A 27,017-nucleotide genomic window follows, 5' to 3' on the forward strand; every position below is an offset into this window, starting at 1 on the left:
TATTCTATTGTAACAGGGACCTTGAAAGACCTTGAAATTTTTTTACTCTACCTTCTTAAAGGGGAATGTCAGTGAGTCTTGAAAACTGACCATTTATTCAATCTTTAATTCTAAAAGGTATAATCTATTAACTATATCTAAATTCTATTTAATTGAGCCTATTATACCTATATTCCATCACAGATCTAGGGGTCAATCCTCAATTCCAATTAGAACTTTATTGCTGCCTTGACAATTGGACTCAGCAACTCTCGATTAACAGAGCAATCACTGGCCAGGATTCCTCCTTCTGATTGCTATCCTGTGATCCATTCCAAAGATGAGTGGACTATCTAGACTGAGGGAGTGCTACCCTGTCTGAGGTATCGTCTTTCAGATGAGACATTAAACCGAGGCCGTTTGCCTTTTCAGGTGGAAGTAAAAGATCCCATGGACGCTATTCAAAGAAGAGGAGGGAAGATCCCCCACAGTTCATGGACAATATCTATCCCTCAACCAACATCACTGAAACAGATTTTCTGGTCATTATCACATTGCTGTTTTTGGGAGCTTGCTGTGCACTCATTGGCTGCTGCATTTCCTACATTACAGCAGTGACTACACATCAAAAGTAGTTGACTGGAAAGCACTTCAAGATGTTCTGAGCTCTTGAAAGGGGCTATATAAAAGCAGGACTTTCTTTGTAACCCCTTGCTGGAAGCGTACATCTGAGGTTGTCCTGTGAGGGCAGGAGCAGATCTTGCTTTGATGATCAAATAGTTGGTTGCCACTTACTGAAAGGCTCCTACATAAATAAAAGTAGCAGAAGGCAACTGCACCAGACAGTCCAGCACTGGGGGAATGTCTTGAACAAAAAGTTATTCACCCGGGCTTTTCTCCCCTTTAAGTGTCTTGGTGATATTAAAATATAATCTAACTATATTATCTAAAGACCTTTAAATTTCAGAAGATGGCAGGGCCACTGATGTTAATGACATGCATGCCTCTATCCCCTCGCCCACTGAACCTCCCATAGTGTCAGAGGTTAAACCCAACGCTACACAATGGAAAACATGCTTGATAGCAACTTACCTTAAAACTATTGAGACATGGAAGAATGGGGTCTTGGTATCTACTCCTGTCTTATAGTCAATTGCAGGTACCTCCATCAATGCCAATTTCCATGTAAAAGGCACTTGGAAATCTGCCTAACTGAAAATAAAACAGGGGCTCAGCAGTCAGCACCAATTCAGCTGCCCAGTACTGACTCTCAACATCTTGTCTACCCCTAGGCTAACACTGTAAATACCAACAAACATTGCCTGGTTGATCTAGATGTCGATTGTGTGTACCACAAACCGAGGTGTGTCATATATCAATATTGTAATCAAAGGAAAATTTTCATTTTATAGAACTTTTCGCAACCTCAGGACAATATCACATCAGTGGTAATGCCATCTTCTGATATTTAAAGGTCCTTAGATTATTTCTGTGCTGCATAACTTTATGACTCGACGACTCTATCAGTAGTGTAAAAAAAAAGATGAAATTTTAATCTGTTTTAGTGATGTTGATTGAGTGATCAATATTAGCCAGGATACCAGGGGAAACGCCCCTGCCCTTCAAAATAGTAACTAGAAACATCTTACATCCACCTGAGAGAGCAGACGGAGCCTTGGTTTAATATCTCCTCCAGAAGACAGCACCTCTGACAGGCAGCACTCTCTCAGTGCTGCACCAGGAGTATCAGTCTAGATTTTGTCCTCAAGTTGAGGCTTGGATCCACAAGTATCTGGTTCAAAGACAGGATTGCTACCCATTGAGCCATGGAAATGTGCATGTGATGCTAACCCACTGTAACTTTAGAACAGTATTTCTTTTTCATAATTGAGAGATATAAGTGAAAGGCTAAGACACAAAGTGGAAGACAGCATGCAAGATGAAATTGGTAACAGGAAAAACAATGATAATTAAGAAGCAATACCAAGCTTTGGGCTTTCAAAGCCTGGAGATTGTAAGGAAGAAGTCAAGCTGAGGGAGGTAAAGATTTCCATCATTGGGAGAGTGGGAGTTACAGAAGGGGACAGTGCAATGAGTATTGGTGACAACACATGAAGGATATAAGGGTGGGAGCATAGGTGGTCATGTATGGAGTTTAGAATGAAAAAGAGAGAAGATCCTGAGAAGTAATATTCATAATAGTATTGATAAAATAGATAAAGACAAGAGTAGTTGTGTCCATAGTAAAATGACGAACAGTGTGGAGTGCCAACAGACATTTACATTACAGTGACCTAGTAACTGTTTGAGCCTAAAACTTCCTTTCACCAATTATGGGATAAGGAATTCGGGAGAAACTTCTTTACCTGGACAATGGTAGGAATGTGGAACTCGCTACCACAGGGAGTAGTTGAGGCGAATAGTATAGATGCATTTAAAGGGAAGTTGGATAAACACATGAGAGACACAGGAATAGAAGGATATGATGATAGGGTGGGAGGAGGTCTGTGTCAAACAACAACACTGGCAAAGACTTGCTGGACCAAATGGCCTGTTTTTGTGCTGTAGACTTTATGTAACTCTATGTAACTCATATCCAGTACAGCATCAATTCAGCACCGTCCAAGGACTTCAAGTGGCCAAAAAACATACACCAAAAATGGTGGAATGACCCATTTGAAAGAGAAAGGGTCAAACCAAATTAGGTTTCTCAGCTTTATTAGTAATGATGGGAATTGTATAATGCAAGTAAAAAGGTTCTAATCTAGTTCAAAAAATTGATGTTCGTGAGCAGGAGAGGCTGCTAAACCTGGCTTGTATTGGTAATAGTGAAAGCTTGGAGGTTAAAGGTGTGTGGAACATGGGCTGGTTCATTCTTGTTTTTTATTTGGTTCACAGGATGTGGGCATCGCTGGAAAGGCCAGCATTTATTGACCATCCTAATTGCCCTGGAGAAGGTGGTGGTGAACCGCCTTCTTGAACTGCTCAAGTCCATGTGCTGTAGTTACACCCACAGTGCTGTTAGGAAGGAAGTTCCAGAAACGATAAAGGGACAGTGATATATTTCCAAATCAGGATAGCATGTGGCTCATTCAATGGTAGTACGTTTGTACAAAGATCAGTTGAAATGATCAGTGAAAATATCTTCTTCACCGTCATCTCCAGTCAGTTTTGGATAGTTTACTCTCACAAGTTAGACCTGAATGAAGAAAGTGTTTCAACTCTGCATTTTTATTCATTTCTCCCTTTCATTGTCCTCCATTAAACCCTTTCATTACCTTCTATTTCATAAGAATTTCATACCTCAACTCCACCTTCCCACACTATCCCCATATCCCTTAATTACCTTAGTGTACAAAAATCTTCTTCAGTCTTGAATATACTCAATGACTGAGCATCCACAGCGCCCTGGGGTGGAGAATTCCAAGGATTCACAACCCTCTGAGTGAAGAAATTTCTCCTCATCTCAGTCCTAAATGGCTGACCCATTATCCTGAGACTGTGACAGCCCTGCTTTTGCTGAGGCTTAGGGCTGGATCCCTCTGCCATCTTAGCACCAATTTGAGCATTAGGTGCAGAGATTGTAGCCTCTATACCATGGGAAAAGCTCCTGGGCCTAGAAATTCAATCAACTGCTGCAGTTTGATATTGGAATTGGATTGACTAAAATTCGGCTCTGAGTCAGAAAGTTCAAGACCCACTCCAGAGACTTAAGCAAATAATCCAGGCTGACTCTCTGAGTGCAGTACTGAGGGCATTCTGCACTGTCGGTGGTGCTGTCTTTTGGATGAGATGTTAAACCAAGGCCCTGTCTGCCATTTCAGGTGGATGGAAAAGATCCCATGGCACTATTTTATGAAGAGCAGGGGAGTTCTCCCTGGTGTCCTGGCCAATATTCATCTCTAACAATCAACATCACTAAAACATATTATCTGGTTCTTATCATGTTGCTGTTTGTGGGAGCTTACCGTTCACAAATTGGCTGCTACGTTTCTGACATTGCAACAGTGACTACACTTCAAAAATACCTCATTGGTTGTATGCACTTTGGTACATCCTGAGATTGTGAAAAGTATGTTTTTCTCTCTGAAAAGATTAATAGTATCTGTTAGCTGATTGCCACTGTCAACTTTGATTTGTGCTTCACTCTACTCAAACGTTGCATCTTTATGGTCTATTTGTATCAGGTTAGATCGCAGTTAATCCCCATCCCAAAACCAAGGCCATGATCTAGTTTAGCACAAGGCCCTGGGTTGCCAATCCTTCAGCATTGTCATGGAGTCTCCAGGAATTAAAGGTTAATCTCTTGGACACTTCTGCAAGCAAAACCAGGAGAAAAATCATAGGGAGTATGAAATAAAGATAGTGTGTTTTTCATTTTCTTTCAGCTTGTTCATTTATTAGTTCTAAAAATTTGGAGATGGAAAACAGAGTGCTGTTTGACTGGCGTTGGAGCAGGAGTTAATATGTGGTAAACTCCAGGAACACGTCCAACCAGAGTTGGCAACTCTAACTAGATCTGCAGAGTCTGTCTCTAAGAGCACACGTGAACAGCAGTATTAAATGGTGCTAGCCACACAAAGCTCGATCACATTCTAAACTGGGGCAAGTTCCGTATTTATTTTAGATAGAGTTCTTTGCTTGAAAAAAGTCACAAAGCGGGATTGAAAGGGTAATATTTTACTGTGGCTTTCAAAATCATTACAAAACAATAATCCTCTGATAGCTGGCTCTATAATAGATGAAAGAATCACTTAGATAGACTTACCAGCCTAAATAGTGCATTTGATAAACAAGGATCTGATGGTGTCAAAGTTTATAAACGACTGTCTTGTATGAGAGGGGATTAGGTTCTTGACAAAGGGCAACAGATTTACTATTAGCACTGACAGTATCTCCATGTAATTCTTAAATCTTCTGCAGTTAGTTCGTAAGCTCTGATTAAACTAGATGTTTGTGTGCCAGACATGGGGGTTGGGGTGGGGGTCATGAGGAGGAACACTGAATCTTTATCTTATGTCATTTCCAACTGTCCTTTTACAGACATGTCTGCAGAGCTGTTTTATCACGTACAACATGTATATTTTGATTTCTGGGTGTTTGAGGATGAGTGAGTGAGGCTTGCTGCTTGGCAGTGGAAATGCGACATGGCCTAGTACCAGAGAGGTTTATTATTCTGGTCACGGATCCCAAGGATTATTTGGAGTAAGGGTCCCGCTGGAGTATAATGGTTTGAAAGGGTTAATGTTTGAGACAGTGTGAGGACTACCTCCCACCATGATGATGTAAGAGATCACATGTGAGGGAGACTTGAAAGAGAAGCAGCATGGCTTCAGAGACGTCACACAGACTGATGTAAAGCTGTATTTAGTTAATATGTAATAAATGAGTTAATTGTAAAATTACTGAAGACTCAGTAATCTCTCCTAGCTAGACTAACCAAACGGTGGCAGGCTAACCGAACACACAATATGGTGAACAGCGGTGGTTGTCACCATACAACACCCAGAAGAATTTGAAAGAATTACTTTGAAGAGGGCTGACCTGAAAAAAGGCTTTCAAACTGCAGAACTCGAGAAGAGGCTGTGAAGAAACTCCAGAGCTGCTCCATGGATGAAGGAGGCATGGAGAGTCGGGGAATCAGCTTGTAGAGACATTCAGGCTGCACTGCAGAGGCGTGGCGGTCTGTGAAAAAATACTGGTCCAACAATCGCAGGCTTTGAGCCGGAGAACAAAGCAATGGTCGGGGATCTGGTGAGCAACACGTAAAGAGGGTAAAAAGTTTTTCCTAACGGCACTATGCAGGCTACACCGGGAAAACCAAAAGACCTTAGCGATGGTGGACACAAGGTCAGTGCCATTACACATGGTGACCGCAGGACAGAAAAAAACCAAACAGGCTGCAAATACTCAATATTCCAAGTGAAGGGAGTAAAAAGAGTATAGAAAAATGCTGCAAAACTGCAGTTAAAGAAAGAAATAAATATAGACTGTAGTGGCGATATTTCAAAAGGAGAAACGGTGACCATAGCGGGAGACAGTGCGGGGTTGAACAGCGTGGGAAAACTCCGATACTGGAGGGAAAATTTTGAAAAGAAAGCAACCTACAGAGAAAGCCATGGATCTTAAATTTACAATACCAGAGAGGTTTGGACACATTTAAGGACCAAATGAAACTCAAAATTGGTCACTTTGGTGAAAAGAATTTTGAGGTACAGAATTGCTTCAAAATTAGACAACCTGTCTGAAGCAGAACAAGTTAACTCATTACTTTATTCCATTGGAGCAATGGCAGATGATGTTATTACAAGACAAGGCATTAATGAGACATTAGATTATTTTGATGAAGTTTTAAAAGCCTTTGATAGTTATTTTAACCTGAGGAGCAATAAGATCTAGAAAGGGCCAAATTTAACAGAAGTGTCCAGCATCCAGGTGAAACAGTAGATGCTTTTATTAATGACCTTTATAGGCTAGCTGAAGGATGTGAATCTAGAGAAGTAAAAGCAGAATTAATAAGAGACCGCATTGTAGCAGGTGTTGCTGATGAATCTCTATCAGATTAATTGCAGTTGTTATGACCGAAGTGGGAGGAAGTGCACTGTCTTTTCCACTTCTCCACAGGTCACAGCATATATTTAAATGTTTACACAATTACCGATATGGTCAATCATATACTCTACTCTTTATCCCCGAATAAAATACACCAACCAGGTTTCTTTAATAAACAACAAAATTATCAGTTTATTATAAAACAAGGCTTATCCAGTAAAGAAGCAAAGTATTAACACACAGATTGAAATATGCAAGTTCCCTTTTTACCTTAGCCCCTCACACACACACACACACACACACACACACATACACATACCGGTTAACTGAAAAATAAAGAGATTTTCTTTGCAGAGCTCTTTTACAAAAAAAAAGACAAAAAATATCTTGGCCAAATACCTGTTAATACTTGAAGAAAATGGATGAGATATGTTGTGTCCCAAAATGGCATACAGTCTGGCGACTGAGACAAGACACTGGGATCTTTTCTGGAGCAATTCTTTTCAGGCATCGTAGAGAATTAATCTGGCAGGTTTTTCCAGCTTCTCAGGAGAAATGCAGCATCAGGGGTTTTCACTCACACACTGCAGATTTTCCACAGAGGTAGAGAAAGATAAGTTGGTATCTTATCTCTCAGCAGGCTGACTTCCAACTAACTCAAAAACAGTTCACACCCCAACCAGAAAGTCAAAACAATATCTCAGAAGCGAAACCCAAAACAGCCAGTCAGAACTTCCTGACCACTACAAATCTTGACATGTCACTGCTCTGTAAACATCTTCTCCAAGTCACCAAGGTTTCTGTTGTTTATTGAGCTTAAGGCATGTGACATCCAGTAAAGTTTTTTTTTTCAAACAAGACCTCTCAGTGACCTTTGGTAAAAACATCTATGGAGTCTTTTCAGTTTTCCCAAATAAACCAATGTCCATAATTCTAACACATGAATCCTCAAAAAATATTTTTAAAAAGAAGCACTTGCATAACACAGTCTAAGGAAGACCTCACCCTAGACAAAGCAATTCAGCTGATCAGACAAGCAGAGCAATCCTGAGAGGTGAAGGGAAACCTTGTTCAGGAAACCTCCAGTGACTGTACAGTTCCTTAAGCACAGAGCTATAAAAGAAGCACCAGAAAAGAAGGTACACTGGGGTGAGGTGGGGTGGGGTGAACGGGATGGGAAATGCCAGATGCCATGAAACTTTGCCAGCGCTGTGGCACCAAAAAGACCCCCAGGTGAGAACAGTGTCTGCAAACAAAGTAGAATGCTTCCACTGTAAGAAAGTAGGTCATTTTGGGAAGAAATGCCAAAGTGAAATCTCTACGCCCAAAGGTTCTAAAGGAAAAGTCTTCAAACATAGATTCATTAATGAAGTTGAACAATCTCCATTGGGAGAGAAATCCGAAACTTCCTTGGTGACATCAATGATTCTAAACAGGCATTCTGGTCTGCAGATATATATGTCAACGGACATATCACTAATTTTAAACTAGACACTGGAGCAAATGTCACAGTTTTTATCAATGAACTGTGGTTATCAACGCATTTCCAGCAACCAACAGAAACTCAGTTACATGGGCCAGGAGGGATTACACTAAAAGCCAAGGGAAAGCTACAGGCAATGCTCCAGTACAAAGGAAAGTAAATATTGGAAACGCTGTATGTTCTACAGAATCAAGAATTTTCTCTATTAAGTAGAAGAGCTTGTATAATATTCATCTTATAAGAAAAGTGGAAGAAGTTAAGCAACAAGAATCCAGGAGTCACTTCCAAAAAGACTTTCCAAAATGATTTATTGGTCGAGGAAGACTTAAGATGGAATATAGTATTACGTTGCGAAAAGATGTTAAACCCGTTTGTCTTTCCATGCCGAGGAAGATATCACACCCACTAATGAAGCCAGTCAAACATCAACTAGAAGAGATGACCAGGATGGGAGTCATTTCTCCTGTCACTGAACCTACAGAATGGTGTTCGGGAATGGTTCCAGTTCCTAAATCTAATGGTACTCTTCATATTTGTGTAGACTTAACTCAACGTAATAAGGCTGTGGCTAGAGAAGTACATCCGATGTCCTCCATAGACGAAAAATTGGCAAAGTTATCCAAAAGTACCATGTTCACAAAGCTGGACATGAATACCATATTTGGTAAGTTCCATTGGATAAGAAGTCAAGGTTATTGACAATCTTCATTACTCCTTCGAAAGATTTTGTTTTAATCGTTTACCTTTCGGTATAACATCAGCACCAGAATTATTCCAAAGAACAATGTTGAACGTTCTACAGGACCTCAAAGGAGTAATATGCCATACGGATGATATCTTATTCCATGGTGAATCCGTGAAGAATATGGCCTGAGGGTTACGGCAGTTTTGAATCGTCTACAAGAAGAAGACCTGTCATTTATTGAAAAGTGTGAATTCTTGAAAGCGTCTATTCAATTCTTCAGACATATTGTCAGTAGCAGGGGCATAATGGCAGAGCTGCAAAAGATGAGAGCCATTAGTGAATTCCCAATTCCAACTTCTGTCCAAGACCTTCAATGATTCATTGGAATGGTTAATCAGTTGACAAAATTTTGACCCAAGCTAGCACAAGTTACTGAACCCTTAAGACAACTATTAAGGAAATCTCAAGCATGATTTTGGGATGCATATCAAGAGCAAGCATTTCAAAGAATCAAGGAAATGCTGCTTTCGCCAGATATCTTAGCGCATTAGAACCCCTCACTACTGACCGTTATTGCAGCAGACGCCTCATCTACAGGGTTAGGGGCAGTCCATTTTCAAGAACAACCAGATGGATGTCGAAGACCAGTTCCTTATACATCTCGAGCACTGTCTGAGACGGAGACAAGGTACGCCGTCGTTGAGAAAGAAGCTCTCACAGTCACGTGGGCTTGTGAGAAGTTCTCAGATTCTATTATTGGTTTAAAGGTTGGCATAGGGACAGACCACAAACCCCTAGTTTCCTTACTTGATGAAAAAGAACTCACTAGAATGCCTCCGCGAATCCAGTGAGGCTAATGAGGTTCATGTACAAAATGGTATACGTACAGGGCAAGCAACAAGCGACAGCAGGTGCATTGTCCAGAGCTACTGTTGACCATCCTACACAACAGAATGTGAAATTTATTAATGAGATTGAGTCATATTCTCAACTCAATGCATCACAATGGCCGACAAGCTCAAAAAAGCTCCACAAATTTGTCAAGCTCAGATGCAAGATGAGGAATGCATCTTTATACGCCAAAACCGCACGGAAGGTTGGCCGTAGCAGCGTCCCAGCGGGAACACCGAAGGCGCTTTACTATTTTGGAGATTTGCTGGTATATGACGAGAGGCTGGTGATTCCAGACTCACTCGGGGTAGATACCTTGGAGAAAATACACCAGGGCCACATGGGTATAACGAAATGTAGAGCACAAGCTTAGTCGTCCGTGTGGTAGCAGGAACATTGAGAATTATAGAAGTAATGAGCTCTATTTGCCAGGTATGTGCAGCGCACAGACAGGATCAGAGGGAGCCCCTTATTTTGACCCAATTTCCAACCAGACTGTGGGAATGTCTGGGGATGGATCGATTCATGTTTAATGGGAAATCCTGTCTGATTGTCACTGACTATTTTTCAAGGTGGATTGAAGTCAAATGTTTGTACACAATGACTACTGAGATAATCATTCGAGCTTTATAGAAACATAGAAACATAGAAAATAGGAGCAGGAGTAGGCCATTCAGCCCTTTGAGCCTGCTCCGCCGTTCATTATGATCATGGCTGATCATCCTACTCAGTAACCTGTTCCCGCTTTCCCCCCATATCCTTTGATCCCTTTAAACCCAAGAGCTATATCTAACTCCTTCTTGAAAACATACAATGTTTTGGTCTCAACTGCTTTCTGTGGTAGCGAATTCCACAGGCTCACCACTCTCTGGGTGAAGTAATTTCTCATCATCTCAGTCCTGAAAGGTTTACCCTGTATCCTTAGATTATGACCCCTGGTTCTGGACTCCCCCATCATCGGTAACATCCTTCCTGCATCTACCCTGTCAAGTCCTGTTAGAATTTTATAGGTTTCTATGAGATCCCCCCTCACTCTTCTGAACTCCAGCAAATATAATCCTAACCGACTCAATCTCTCCTCATACGTCATTCCTGCCATCCCAGGAATCAGTCTGGTAAACCTTTGCTGCATTCCCTCTATAGCAAGAACATCCTTCCTCAGATAAGGAGACCAAAACTGCACTAAATATAACAGGTGTGGCCTGTTATTGCAGCAAGCCATCCCTGTTCCTGTATTCGAATCCTCTCACTATGAAGGCCAACATACCATTTGTCTTTTTTACCGCCTGTTGGACCTGCATGCTTACCTTCAGCGACTGGTGTACGAGAACACCCAGGTCTCGCTGCATATTCCTCTCTCTCAGTTCAGATAATAATCTGCCTTCCTGTTTTTGCTGCCAAAGTGGATAACCGCACATTTATCCACATTATACTGCATCTGCCATGTATTTGCCCACTCACTCGACTTGTCCAAATCACCCTGAAGCCTCTCTGCATCCTCCTCACAACTCACCCTCCCACCCAGTTTTGTGTCAGCTGCAAATTTGGAGATATTACATTTAGTTCCCTCATCTAAATCATTAATATATATTGTGAATAGCTGGGGTCCTAACACCAATCCCTGCGGTATCCCACTAGTCACTGCCTGCCATTCGGAAAAAGATCCATTTATTCCTACTCTTTGTTTCCTGTCTGCCAACCAATTTTCTATCTATCGCTATACACTACCCCCAATCCCATGTGCTTTAATTTTACACGCTAATCTCTTATGTGGGACTTTGTTGAAAGCCTTCTGAAAGTCTAAATAAACCACATCCACTGGCTCCCCCTCATCAACTCTACTAGTTACATCCACGAAGAATTCTAATAGATTTGTCAAGCATGATTTCCCTTTTGTAAATCCATGCTGACTCTGTCTGATTCTACCACTGTTCTCCGAGTGCTCTGCTATAAAATGGAGTCTGGAATTTTCCCCACTACCGACCATCAGGCTGACTGGTCTATAATTCCCTGTTTTCTCTCTACCTCCCTTTTTAAATAGTGGGGTTACATTAGCTACCCTCCAATCTGTAGGAACTGTTCCAGAGTCTATAGAATCTTGGAAGATGACCACCAATGCATCCACTATTTCTAGGGACACTTCCTTAAGTACTCTGGGATGTAGATTATCAGGCCCTGGGGATTTATCAGCCTTCAATCCCATCAATTTCCCCAACACCATTTCTCTACTAATACTGATTTCCTTCAGTTCCTCCCTCTCACGAAACCCTGTGTTCCCCAACATTTCTGGGATGATATTTGTGTCTTCCTTCGTGAAAACAGAACCAAAGTATGCATTTAGTTGGTCAGTCATTTCTTTGTTCCCCATTATAAATTCCCCTGCAACACATGGTATTCCTGAGCAGATAGTTTCTGATAATGGTCCACAATTTGCAAACAATTACTTCACGCACTTTGTGGAAAACTATAGATTTGTACTTCCTACATGTTCCCCTAGATAGCCACAATCTAATGGTGAAGCTGAAAGAGGAGTCACAACTATCAAATGTTAAAGAAGAATGAAGATTTTCAAACAGCATTCCTCAACTGCAGATCTATTCCATTGCAATGTGGATTAGCACCATCAGAACTGTTGATGGGAAGGAAGCTTTGAACACAACGTCCCATCTTATCCAAAAAATTACTTCCAGGGCTAGAAGTCCAGGATTATCAGACAGTTCAAGACAGAGAAAAGTCTTACCCAAAGCAACAAGCTTATAATTATAACAAGAGATATCGTACCAGGAACCTACCCTAGTTGATGGAAAGAGAAAAGGTATGGGTACAAGACCAAGGCAGAGAAGGAGTAATCGTCCAGAGAGATGATAATCAACAGAGATCTTATTTAGTACATACTTAGGAAGGTACTGAAAGAAGAAACAGGAGAAACCTTATTTCTATTCATCAAAGACGTCAATCAGTCATACATTTGGATAAACCAGGCGTTGAACCTGAAATTCAGAAAGCACCGGATACTACAAACCTCAATGAAGGCTGTCCAAGTCAAGAAACAAGAGTTCAGAGAAAGTCTATTGATCTTCCACATCTAACAACAACATGATCAGGGAGAATTGTGAAGCCTCCTGACAGATTGAATCTGTGATGTCAGTGTCTTGGGGTGAGATGGGGTAGTATGTAAAAATAGAAATGAATGTGTAAATATATATATGGATAATAACTTCTGGAGGCAGGTGGTGTTGTAGTGTAAGGACTTGAAAGGGTTAATGTTTGAGACAGTCGAGGAATACCTCCCACCATGATGATGTAAGAGAACACATGTGGGACAGACTTGTAGGAGAAGCAGCATGGCTTCAGAGGAGTCACACAGACTGATGTAAAGCTGTATATAGTTAATATGTAATAAAAGAGTTTATGTTAAAATTACTGAAGACTCTGTAATCTCTCCTAGCTAGACTAACCAAATCTACAAAGTGGTGGCATATTAACCAAACATATAATACCGCCTCCATTAATCTGGGATCTTGCTGATTGCTGGTTGCTGCCTTTGTCTGCCATGAGGTCATCCCTACAAGGCACAGCTAATCATTAAATAGTATTTTTAATTTTATGGTATTAAACTGATGCATGACCTAGAATTCAGAGCCTGCATTATGAGTGGTAGTCCTGTACAATCACGTCTTTCTACAAACTGGCATAAACAGGTTCAAATATAAGCCCTGGATAAGTGTCGTGAACTTGAGCTCATCCAAAACTCTACTATCTGTATCCTCACTCACACCAAGTCCCATTCCCCCATCACCCCTGCACAAACTGACCTACATAGACTCCTGGTCCTGCAGTGTCTCAGTTTTAAAATTCTCATCACTGTGTTCAAATCCCTCCATGGCCTCACCCCTCCCTATCTCTGTAAGCCCCAAAACCCTCTGAAATATCTGCACTCCTCCAATTCTGACATCTTGCTCATCACCAATCTCCTTTGCTCTACCACTGGCGGCTGTGCCTTCAGCTGCCTGGGTACTAAGTTTTGGAATTCCCTCCCTAAACCTCTCCATCCCTCTCTCCTCCGTTAAGACCCTCCTTAAAACCTACCTCTTTGACCAAGCTTTTGGTTGCCTGTCCTGATATCTCCTTATGTGGTTTGGTGTCAAGTTCTTACTGATAACACTTTTTTTAAGCATCTTGAGATATTTTGCTAAGTTAACAGTGGTTATGTGGTTGGTGTCAAATTTTGTCTGATAACTCTCCTGTGAAGCGCCTTGGGAGGTTTTACTGTATTAAAGACGCTATATAAATACAGGTTGTTGTACTGCTGTGTCATTTATTTTGGGGGTTGAAGGGAGGTGGAAATCAGTGTCAGTTTTCCTCTTGAAACTTGAAAAGTGCAGCAAAATATAGGCTGTGGCAGATCACAGCTCAGCCGCTTTCATTGAAGGTAGGCTGTTTCAAGGTGCTTTACTGAAGTTAGATGCAGGGAGGAAGATGCAAGCCACAGACACACAAAGCATATCATTACCAGAATCACAAATAGGCCCAGGAATTACTAAATGTTAGAGCACTGAAATGCTGGTTGGGGCAAAAGAATGTCGCTGAATTTCACACTCCAACGTTCATTCACAGCATCCTGCACACTCATCACAAAGGAACAAAACAGCCTGCTTGATTGGCACCCCATCCATCACCTTAAACAATCACTCCCTCCACCACCGGGCACCATAGCTGCAGTGTGTACCAGCTACAAGATGTACTACAGCAACTCGCCAAGGCTGCTTCGACAGCACCTCCCAAACTTGCGACCTCTACCAGCTAGAAGGACAAGGGCAGCAGACGCATGGGAGCACCACCACCTGCAAGTTCCCCTCCAAGTCACACACCATCCTGACTTGGAACTATATCGCTGTTTCTTCACTGTCACTGGGTCAAAATCCTGGAACTCCCTCCCTAACAGCACTGTTGTGTATCTACACCAAATGGACTGCAGTGGTTCAAGAAGGAAGTTCACAACCACCTTCTCAAGGACAATTAGAGATGGGCAATAAATGCTGGCCTAGTCAGCGATGCCCACATCCCAAGAACAAATTTAAAAAAGCAGAAGTAGGCCTTTCAGCTATGAACTCCCCTTCTCTTTGAAAGGTACCATGAAATTTTACATTGACCAGAGGGAGCAAACAAGGCCTCAGTTTAACACATCTTTGGAAAGATGGCATCTCTGACCATGTAGCACTCCCTCAATACCACATTGGAGAGTCAGTCCAGATTTTATGCTCAAATCTCTGGGTTGGGTCCAGAACCCATGAGCTGTCTGACTCAAAAGCAAGCGAGTTCCCCATCCAGCCATGGCTGACACCCAGGGCCCATGTGTGCACCCTGATCCTTAGAAATTAATCACCTGAAATCCCAAATATTTATTTATCCTCACATCTTCAGTGCTGTAACCTCCCTACTGGACTTCAGGTAACATTTAACCCTATCCCAGTATCACAATGTGATTAGACTATCTTGATCCCTCTAACCATTAGTCCCATTGCCAACCACATGTTTATCTTGCTCTTTTCTTCAAGGAGTTAATTATCACAACATTAGCATCTTTTGTGGGCAATCTACCCTATAGATCATTTGGGGTGGTGGAAGGCATTTACCCTCTAGTCTTGCTTGAGGTTTATTCTTTTTCAACCTTTAGTTCTGTTCCCAGTTGACAGCAACAACTTGAATTTATATCATACTATCACAGTAAGAGGCCATTCAGCCCACCATGTCTATGCTGGCTCTTTGATAAATCTTTCCAAATAGTTCCACTCCCTGCTCTGTTGTGTATTGTAGTGTAGAACGAGTGTTGTTTAAAGAAGTCTCGGGTTCTTTGTAGGGCTAAAGAATAACCCGTTTATTATATACGTATAATTATTTACACTCTCCACAAGCCTGTCTAGCCAGCACACCTCGTGCTGCTTCTAGCTTCTTCTCAGCCTAATACCCATGTGGCTATTACATCATCATCACTACAGTGGGAGGGGTTTGCTCTCACTGTATCAAATATTAACCCTTTCAGGCCCGTACACTACATCTCCCCCAAGTCTTTGTCCCTATCTAGTTTTGATATATATACATTCATTCATTTTGACTTTCCACACTACCCCATCTGCCCCCTCCCAAGTCTCTGTCCGTCACAAATTCAGCCTATCAGATAGCTTCACGGCTCTCCCTGATCATGTTCTTATTGGGGTCAAAAGACCGGTATTCTTGCTTGAAAGTCTTTTTGGGTGACTTGGATGGTCTTGGCCAATGTTTGTAGTATCCTGTTGATTCTGGGTTTCTTGATCATCATCTGGTCCATCCAGATAAATGATTAATTGTTGTTTCTGTGGAATAGGGATAATATTTCTCCTATTTCATCATATAGTACTCTCTGCCATGCATACTAGATACGATCTCTGACAATTTTCATCTTTTTGAATGACAACACTTCCCATTCTAGGTCTCCATAACTTTTCGCCTCCTTTAGCTGAAGTAATTTTCTGGTACAAAATCTTTTGCTGTAATTGTGAGCTTGTTGGATCCTGTAGTGGATTTTTCAGTAGTCTTTGGCGTCTAGCCCGGGAAGTAATTTCCTGGGCAAAATGGGAAGTTGGGTTTTTAATCTTCCTCCCCATCAACAGCTCAGAAGGTGATAGTCCACACAACAATGGATAGTTAATAGATAGTCAATCAATGCATTTGGAAGATCTTTGTTCTTCTGCAACAACGCCTTTGTGGTTCTTACTCCTCTTTTGGCTTTGCCGTTCGACTGAGGATATCGTGGTGAACTCACGCGATGTTTAAATCCCCATTTTCTTGCAAATTGTGTGAAGTATTCATTTGCTAACTGTGGTCCACTATCTGGCACGACTTCGTCAGGGAAAACATGCATTGCAAAGGACGCCTGCAAAGCTTGGACAACAGTTTCTGTTCTTGTTGAGTACAACCTTTTCACTTCAATCCATCATGAGAAATAATCGTTCACGTTGATATAGGATTTTCCATTGTATATAAATAAATCCATCGCTAGCCATTCCCCTGGTCTGGTTGGAAATTATGTTGTAATCAGAGGTTCTCTCTGTTCCAGTCTAAGTATTGCACATACTTGGCAGTTCAGGACCATATTTTCAATGGATATTCCTGGCCACCACACTGATGACTGAGCCTGTGTTCTGCACTTTGTTCTGCCCATGTGGCCCTGATGCAGATGTTCCAAGATATCCGATCTGATTGAACTCGTAATGACTACCCTGTCATTATACACCAGCAAATTATCGATGATTGTGAAGTGTTTTCTGAACTCGTAGGAAGTTTTCATGATCTTACCACTAGTATGATCTTGAGGCCAACCCTGTGTGCAGTATTGAAGTATACGAGTGCATTCTTCATCCTGCTTTTGGACGTAACGAATTTCTTGCAGTTTCTGTATACTTGCTGGCCACTGTAGTGCAGTATGTTGTAAATATGACCCTATCATGCCCAAAAGGTTCACGTCCTGTTTAGTTGGATGGGCTACCATAGCTCTTGATGGCGCATCAGTGGACGTTTGCATCTTTCCCTGAACATATGCGATCTTGTACATATATCGCATCAATCGTAACCAGAACCTCTGAATTCTTGTAGGCATTTTTGCGACCTCCTTCTCATCCTGTAAGGAAACTAACAGTTTGTGGTCTGTCTCAATGATGACTTTCAATCCGATAAAGTGATCAGAGAACTTCTCACAACCCCACGCGACTGCCAGTGCTTCTTTTTCAAATACCGCATATCTGGTCTCTGTCTTGGACAAAGCTCTTGATGCTCAGTAGATTGGTGTTTGACAACCATCAGGCTGCTCTTGGAAAAGGACTGCCCCTAACCCTGTGGATGAGGCATCTGCAGCGATTGTTGTTGGTAGTGTAGGGTTATAGTGTGCTCAGATGTCAGGTGAAATGAGCATTTCTTGAATCTTTCAGAATGTCTGCTCTTGATGTGAACTCCAACACCACAGCACAATGGGTGGTACAGTGGCACAGTGGTTAGCACCGCAGCCTCACAGCTCCAGTAACCCGGGCTCAGTTCTGGGTACTACCTGTGTGGAGTTTGCAAGTTCTCCCTTTGACCGTGTGGGTTTCTACCAGGTGATCTGGCTTCTTCCCACAGCCAAAGACTTGCAGGTTGATAGGTAAATTGGCCATTGCAAATTGCCCCTAGTATAGGCAGGTAGTAGGAGAATTGAGGGAAGGTGGTGATGTGGTAGGGAATATGGGATTAATGTAGGATTAGTATAAATGGGTGGTTGATGGTCAGCACAGACTTGGTGGGCCGAAGGGCCTGTTTCAGTGCTGTATTTCTCTATGACCACACTTGATCTTTTTTCAAGAGTTGTCTTAATGGCTTGGTTACCTGTGCTAGGTGAGGCAAAAATTTGGCCGATTGATTCACCATTCCAAGAAATCTTTGGAGCTGTTGGACAGACATTGGAATTGGAAACTCATTAATGGCTCTCGTCTTCTGCGGGTCTGCCATTATGCCATTGTTAGTTACTATGGGTCCCAAGAAATGGATGGACATCTTGGAGAATTCACACTTGTCGCTAAGTGTGAGCCCTTCTTTCTGAAGGCGACTTGAAACCACTTTTACTCTCTGCTCATGTTCTTTGATGGAAGCTCCATGCATCAGAATGTCACCCATGTGACATATCACCCCTTTGAGGCCTTGCAGAATGTTGGTCATGGTCCTTTGGAAGATCTCAGGTGCAGATGTTACCAAATGGTAAATGATTGAAGAAAAATCTTGCAAATGGTGAGATAAATGTTGTGAGTAATCTTGACGTCTCATCCAATGGAACCTGGAATCCTGGAACATGTCAGGTTTAGTGAACACTATGCTTTTGGACAGCTTCAATGGGCTTTCGTCTACTGATGACATAGGATGAATTTCCCTTTTCACTGCTTTGTGAAGCTGTGTTAAGTCCACACAGATACGAATAGTACCATTTGGTTTTGGAGATGGAACCATAGGTGAACACCACTCTGTTGGTTTCATGAGAGGAGAAATTACTCCCATTCTGGTCATTTTTCCAGCTGATTTTATACTTGGTTCATCAACGGGTGTGGTACCTTTCTGGGCGTGAAGCTACATACCAATCTGGCATCTTCTTTCAGAGTAATCCTATACTCTGTCTTCAGCCTTCCTAGACTGAAAACAATTTGGGATAGTCTGCTTGAAAGTGACTCTGACTGTTTGACTTCATCCACCTTTTTGAGTAGATGTAAGTCTAAACATGCTTTTCTGCTTAACAGGGAAAATTCTTGGTTTTTCAAAATGTCATGGTTTCCATAATCTGTCTTCCTTTACAATGGAATGTTGCTTACCCTCCACCTTCAGGTGGATCCCTCTTGGACCATTCAACTGTGTGTCCGCTGGTTGTAAGCAAAGTCTCGTCAACCATGGCTCTTGTTCTGACAGAACTGTGACACTTGCACCTATGTCCAATTTGAAATTAGCAATATGTCCACTGACATAGATATCTGCCATCCAAAATCCTTGACGGGGGTCATTAATTTCCCCTAGGAAGTCTCCTGGTTTATCTTCCACTGGAAGTTGTTCTGCCTCATTCACCGCTCGATATGTGAAGGCTTTTTGTTTTGTAAATTTGAGAGACGACGTCTTACTCTGGCATATTGTTCCGAAGTGGCCTGTCTTTTTGCAATTAAAGCATTCTGCTTTATTAGCAGAACATTGATCACGTCTGTGGGTCTTTCTGGCTCCACAGTACTGGTACGGTTTCACGGTGTCTTACACCCTCTCATCTGTGTGTACTTTCTTATCTGGAGATAGCTTTTCCATCCTAGGCTTCAGGAACTGAACCGTCATCGGATTTTTTCTGATCCAAGGTCTCTCTTCAGGCCCTCAGAGTAGCTCTGTTTTGTCTTTGGGCTTCTGCCTGTCACACCATCTGAATCGCTTTCTCGAGTATGAGGACATCTTTGGACTGCAGGAGGTCTGACAAGGACTTGTCAGCTATTCCTACGACTGTACGGACCCTGACCAACTCAGGGTTGATCTCTATACTCGTAGCCCTCTGCCAATCTGTACAAACCATTAATGAAAGCATGGATTCGCCTGTCTTCCAGACTCCCTTTCCAGGATCTTTCCAGGATCTTGTTACTTTTCAAATTAAAATATTTGTTGAATGCTTGGAACACATCTTCAAATTTGTCTGAAGCTTAATTTATGCCTTGCTTATGATTACATCATCAGCAATGGCACTCACGGAGTATGAAAGAGTATTAACTTGCTCAGCCTCTGATTTAGTGTGTAACTGAGAAGCTATTTTGAATCTTAGGAATTTTTTTCTCCACATTGACCAATTCTGTATCTGATTGGATCCTTCTCAATTCTGGAAGCTTTCAAGCATCAAATGTTTTGAATTCATTCTTTGCTAGACTTTTTAGGGTGTTCCCTATTCTTTAAGAACTTTTTTTTAGGCTTGCTTGCTTTAATAGAGGTGTCCCCACTCTTTTCGGGAGTTCCCACCCTTTCCAGGGATTTCCTGCTCTTCAGCCTCGCAGACAGCCCCAGGAAAGGATTTTTTTCTGTGCACAATGCACCATTCGAGAATTACTTCACCCTTTTCAAAGGGTTTCTTACCTGAGCCCTGACCGTCAGTACTGTGACTCACCAGATCACTGGATTCTTCTCACAGGCCTCCATGCTTCTGTGCTGCAGCTTATATGTCTGTGCACTGACTGTCCGTGTTATCCTTCAGTTACAGTGAAGCTACGGAGCGCTTCACAGCCACTTCTGAAGGAAAGCAGTTTTCTTTAATCATTTGGCAATGGTTTGCCGCTCTTACTATGTTGTGTATTGTTATAGCCATTTAAAGAAGTCTTGGGTTCTTTGTAGGGCTAAAGAATAACTCATTTCTTATATACATATAATTATTTACACTCTCCACAAGCCTGTCCAGCCAGCAGGCCTCATGCTGCTTCCAGCTTCTTTCCAGCCTAATACCATGTGACTATTACATCATCATCACTACAGCGGGAGGGGTTTACTCTCACTGTCTCAAACATTAACCCTTTCAGGCCCTTATACTACATGCTGTTTCCCCATAGTCCTGCATTTTTCCCCTTCAAGTATTTATCGAATTTCCTCTTGAAAGTTAGCATTCAATCTGCTTCCATCACCCTTTTCGGCAATGTATTCCAGATCACAACAACTCGCTATGCAAAAAATGTTCCCTCGTCTCCCCTCTGGTTCTTGTGTCAATTACACTAAATCTGTATCATCTCTCTACTGACCACCCCCCGCCCCGCACCCCCGCCCCCCCCCCCCCCCCACCACCACTGGGAATGGTTTCTTATGAAGAATTATAGAATGATTACAGATCAGAAGGAGACCATTCAGCCCATTGTGTCTGTGCTGGCTCTCTGAAGGAGAAATGCTCCTAGTGCCACTCACCTGCCTTCCCTCCCTAGCCTTGCACATTCCTCCTTTCCAGATAATAATCCAATTCCCTCTTGGATGCCTCGATTAAATCTGCCTCCACCGCACTCTCAGGCAGTGCATTCCAGATCCTAACCACTCACTGCGTGGAGTTTTTTCTCACGTCGCCATTACTTATTTCGCCAATTACCTTAAATGTGCGTCCTCTGGTTCTTGATTCCTCCACCAATGGGAACAGTTTCTCCCTATCTACTCTGTCTAGACCCCTCATAATTTTAAATACCTCAATTAAAACACCTCTCAGCCTTCTATTCTCCAAGGAAAACAGTCCCAACTTCTCCAATCTATCTACTTAACTGAAGTTCCTCATCCCCGGAACCATTCTCGTGAATCTTCTCTGCACCCTCTCTAATGCCTTCACATCCTTCCTAAAGTGTGGTGCCCAGAACTGGACACAATACTCCAGTTTAGGCTGAACCAGTGTTTTATTCAAGTTTTACATAATTTCCTTGCTTTTGTACTCTATGCCCCTGTTGATAAAGCATGGAATACTGTCTTCTTTATTAACTGCTCTCTCAACTTGTCCTGCCGCCTTCAATGTTTTGTGCACATATACATCCAGGTCCTTCTTCTCCTGCACCCGCTTTAGAATTGTACCCTTTATTTTATGTTGTCTCTCCACGTTCTTTCGACCAAAATGAATCACTTCACATTCTCTGCATTAAATTTCATCTGTTACTTGTCCACCCATTCTATTAACTTGTCTATGTCCTTTTGAAGTTCTACACTATCCTCCTCACAGTTCACAACACTTCCAAGTTTTGTGTGGTCTGCAAATGTAGAGCCATGGAAGTAGCAGAATGTCCCACGGTACTTCACAGAAGCAAGAATGAGCACTAAAACTTGGTAGGAGTAGTATTATGGGATTTGGCTGAAGAAATGTCAAAGTGACAAATGCTGAGGATGCTCTGAAGGTGAGAAGAGAGGAAGCAAAGGCAGCAGAGTTCACGGAGAGAGCTGCAGAGAATAGAGCTCCAACAGCTGTAGGTCGTCCCACTAAGAGGTGGGGGACACAAATGAAGAGAGACTTGGAAGAGCACAGGGCACACTTTGGATGTGGACCAGCACATTTTACAGACATGGGTGGGCTGAGGCAGTGGAAGGATTGGTAGACGGGAGGGTGAGGATTCCAAATTCCTCCCCTGTCAGCATTCCAAAGGGATCATTCCCTCTGCAACACCCAGGTCCACTCCTCCATCACCCCCGACACCTTGTCCCCTTCCCATGACTCCTTCCCATGCAATCACAGGAGGTGTAATGCCTGCCCTTTTACCTCCTCTTTCCTCATCATCCAAGGTCCCAAACACTCCTTTCAGGTGAAGCAGCGATTTACTTGTACTTCTTTCAATGTAGTATACTGTATTCGCTGCTCACAAAGCGGTCCCCTTTACACTGGGGAGACCAAACATAGATTGGGTGACCGCTTTGCGGAACACCTCCGCTCAGTCCGAAAACATGACCCCAAACTCCCTTTCTCTTGCCATTTCAACACCTCCCCCCTGCTCTCATGCCCACATCTCTGTCCTGGGATTGCTGCAGTGTTCCAGTGAACATCAACACAAGCTCGAGGAACAGCATCTCATTTACCGATTAGGCACACTACAGCCTGCCGGACTGAACATTGAGTTCAGTAATTTCAGAGCATGACTAGCCCTTTTTTATTTTGATTTTTATTTTTTATTTTGATTTTATTTAATTTGTTTAGTCATTTATTTTACCATGTGCCTGCCCACTGTTTTTTTCATGTTTATGCTTTTAGCTCGGGCTGTTCATTATTCTGTCATTAACACCCTCTCTGCACTAATGCTTTGTCTTTTACCACACTATTAGCGCACTCTTTGCCTTTGCCCCATGAACTCCTTGTCAGTTAATCTCTCTGACCCTCTGTCCTATCAACACCTTCTCTTTTGTTCTCTTTCCCCCACTCGTGCTTTATTTGCTATAAAGCTATTATATTTCTAACCTTTGCCAGTTCTGATGAAGGGTCACTGACCTGAAACGTTAACTCTGCTTCTCTCTCCACAGATGCTGCCAGACCTGCTGAGTATTTCCAGCACTTTTTGTTTTTATTTCAGATTTCCAGCATTTGCAGTATTTTGCTTTTATTTACCAATGTCCCTCTGCAGTTTAAAAGACTTACGTTTACATATTGCTTTGTCATATTCTCAAAACACTTCACAAACAATTGTTGCGAACTGCATGTAGGCAAAAGTGGCATTCATTTTGCACATAGAAAGGTCCACAAAGAGAGATAGAATGAACAAACAGGTAATCTGGTGTTCGTTGGAGAAGAAACATTGGCCAGAAGAACTGCCCAAGCTTCTTCAGATCGGCCCAGAGGATGTTTAACCTCAATCAGAACAGGCTGGAGTAGCCTTGGTTTAACCACGTCAGTAGAACAGCACCTTTAGCCATGCAGTACTCCCTTGGTACTTCACCAGAATGTTGGCATAAGAAAAAAAGAAAGCATTTGTGACAATCTAGCACAACCTCAGGACATGCCAAAGTGCATTCCAGACTGTAAAGTCCTTTTGGAGTGCAGTCGCTGTTGTAATATAGAAAACACAGCAGCCAATTTGTGCACAGCAATATCCCACAAAGAGCAATACGATAATGACCAGATAATCTGTTTTTGTAATGTTGGCTAAGGAATGAATATTGGCCCTGGTTAGTATGCAGGTTCAGCATGTAATTAGGAAAGCTAATAGAATGTTACCATTTATCACGAGGGGAATTGAATACAAAAGCAGGGAGGTTATGCTTCAGTTATACAGGGCATTGGTGAAACCACATCTGGAGTACTGAGTACAGCATTGGTCTCCTTATTTAAGGAAGGAAGTAAATGCTTTGGAAGCAGTTCGGAGAAGGTTTACTGGACTAATACCTGGAATGGGTAGATTGTCTTATGAGGACAGGCTAGGCTTGTATCCATTGGAATTTAGAAGAGTAAGAGGCGACTTGATTGAAACATATAAGATCCTGAGGGGTCTTGACAGGGTGGATGTGGAAAGGATGTTTCCCCTTGTGGGAGAATTTAGAACTAGGGGTCACTGTTTTAAAATAAGGGAATATCCATTTAAGACAGAGATGAGGAGAATTTTTTTCTCTGAGGGTTATGAATCTTTGGAATTCTCTTCCTCAAAAGGTGGTGGAAACAGAGCCTTTGAATATTTTTAAGGCAGAGGTAGATAGATTCATGATAAGCAAGGGGGTGAAAGGTTTTCGGGGGTAGGCGGGAATTTGGAGTTGAGGTTACAATCAGATCAGCCGTGATCTTGTTGAATGGCGGAGCAGGTTCGAGGGGCCGAGTGGCCTACTCCTGCTGTTAATTCGTATGTTTGTATGGTAAGTATTTTGAAGTCCGTGTTAATTTTAAATGTCTTGCTCCAAGCCTTTAAACTTGTGTTTTAAAATGACATTGATGTAATAACCATTATTGCAGATTATTTATTGTGCACTTTAATCCAATTTTCTGTCATTAGTATTTGCAGAATCAAAGAATCATAGAATGATACAGCACAGAAGAAGGCTATTCAGCTCATTATGACTGTACCAGCTCTTTGGTAGAGTCAACTAGCTGGTTCCACTCTGCTATTCTTTCCCCATAGTCCTGAAATTTGTTTCCTTTATAGTATTTATTCCATTCCTTATTGAAAGTTATTATTGAATTTGCTTCCACCACCCAGGCAGTGCATTACAGATCATAACAATCCACAGGGTAAATACATGTTTCCCAGGACCAGCAGAAGTGAGGTCCAGAGTGAAGCTCCCTCCAACCCATTTTCCCATGCCTCCTCTCGCACATTCCCAGTCAGGTGGAGAGAGGGAAGGAGAGATGAGTAAAAGAGAAGTGAGGCAGAAAGAAGGGAAGGAGGAAAAAACAGGGAGGAGAGGCTAAGAAAGAGAAGAAGGGAATAAGGAAGTAATGGGAAACACTACAGATGCCCAGGAGGCCAGTCAACACCTAGTAATGATCTCGTTGGCAAAGACCACTCCTTTTATTTGCTTTTTTGGAGTGGCGCAGTGGTTAGCACCGCAGCCTCACAGCTCCAGTGACCAGGGTTCAATTCTGGGTACTGCCTGTGTTGAGTTTGCAAGTTCTCCCTGTGACCGCGTGGGTTTCTGCCGGGTGCTCAGGTTTCCTCCCACACAAAAGACTTGCAGGTTGATAGGTAAATTGGCCATTATAAATTGCCCCTAATATAGGTAGGTGGTAGGGGAATTGAGGGAAGGTGAGGATGTGGTAGGAATATGGGATTAATGTAGGATTAGTATAAATGGGTGGTTGATGGTCAGCACAGACTCGGTGGGCTGAAGGGCCTGTTTCAGTGCTGTATCTCTAAATAAATAAACCTAGCAGCTAGGTTATTTTAAACTGGGTTGTTCAACATACAGCCCGCAGGCTAGAATCCGGCCTGCTGAAGATTTCCATCCAACCTGCTAATCCTCTGTGACAAACAGTGGGCTGCCCATGGCTCATCAGTGATTGACAGCTCTCCTATTAAAGTGTACATCAGGCGTAGGGGGTTGGTGGGACCTGTGTCTGTTTTAAATCAGACTGTGCTTTGATGGCATTATATTGGCTATACACTTTATCTACAGATTAACTGCCCCCATGTCCGTGGCTGAGTCAATAATTTTGTCAAATGTCCGTGGTGCAACATGTTGGTGCCTATCCCTGAACTGAAGGCAAGGCCTCCAATGGTGGGATGATGTAAATTAGGGATGCTTAAGAGATCAGTATTTGAGGAGGGCAGAGAACTCTGAGAGTTGAAGGGCTGGAGTAGGTTACAGAAATAAGGAGAATGCGAGACCAGGAGGGTTTTGAACATAAGGATGAGAATTTTAAAATCAAGGTGTTGCCAGACTGGGAGGCAGTGCAGGTCAGTGAGCACATGCCAACAAAAACTTCTGGTGGAGGCTGTTAATAATTGTTGGATGCAGATGGTGTTTGCACCATCTTATGAAAGGGGTGTAATGCTTTTGCATAATCACCTATGAAGAAGAACAACAGCACTGCCTGATTCACAGGGGTGAGGCTGCATTTTATAGTGACTTCATAGGTAATTAGATAGTTGCTCCATGATATAATCACCCTGTGTAGCATGCTGGTGCAGATGGCAATACTGGGCACCTTTGTTAAAGCAGCAGTTTGGCAGATCAGGACCGGGCTGAGTAACACCGTCAAATTACTGCCCAGTGGCTAGAAATCCTTTACGTGTATCTCACGGGAAAAGTGCTACCTATTTTACTGTAAGATAAACCTAACACAGGGAGGAATATCTAACCACAGGTGTCGAGATGGAGCAATGTAACTGAGTATTAGAAAGAGGGTGCTTGATTTTTTTTTCAGGGTAGGTTATAAATTCAGCTTGGGCAGGAGAAAATCTGACACCCTCTTCCTTTACAGTAATGTCCACATAATCTGTTTTGGTGATATTGGTTGAGGGATAATTATTGTCCAGGGTGAGCTCTCCTGCTCTTGTTTGAAATAGTACTATGGGATCTTTTCAATCCACCAGAGAGGATAGACAGGGCATTGATTTAACAGTTCATCTGAAAGACACAATAGCACTCCCTCACTACTGCACTGGAGTGTCAGCCTGGCTTATATGCTCAAGTATCTGGAGTGGAGATTGAACCCACAACCTTTTGACGAATGAAGCCAAGACTGCTACCCAATTAGCCACAGCCGATACCAGATGCAACATTAAGCTGTTTTTCATTTACAATATTAAACATCCCCAGTTCTCCTGGAGTCTGGACCAACACTCTTCCCTGATTCCAAACACCAACAAAAGACAGAGATTTGCTATCTGTGGGAATGGCTTTGGCATTTGCCTACAGTCCCTACACTTCAATGGGGTCAGTTATCTCAGTTGGCTAGAGTGTGCTGCAGAAAGATACTAGCAGTATGGGTTCAAA

This window comes from Heterodontus francisci, chromosome 16 (genome assembly GCF_036365525.1).
Source record: "Heterodontus francisci isolate sHetFra1 chromosome 16, sHetFra1.hap1, whole genome shotgun sequence".
Classification (NCBI taxonomy): domain Eukaryota; kingdom Metazoa; phylum Chordata; class Chondrichthyes; order Heterodontiformes; family Heterodontidae; genus Heterodontus; species Heterodontus francisci.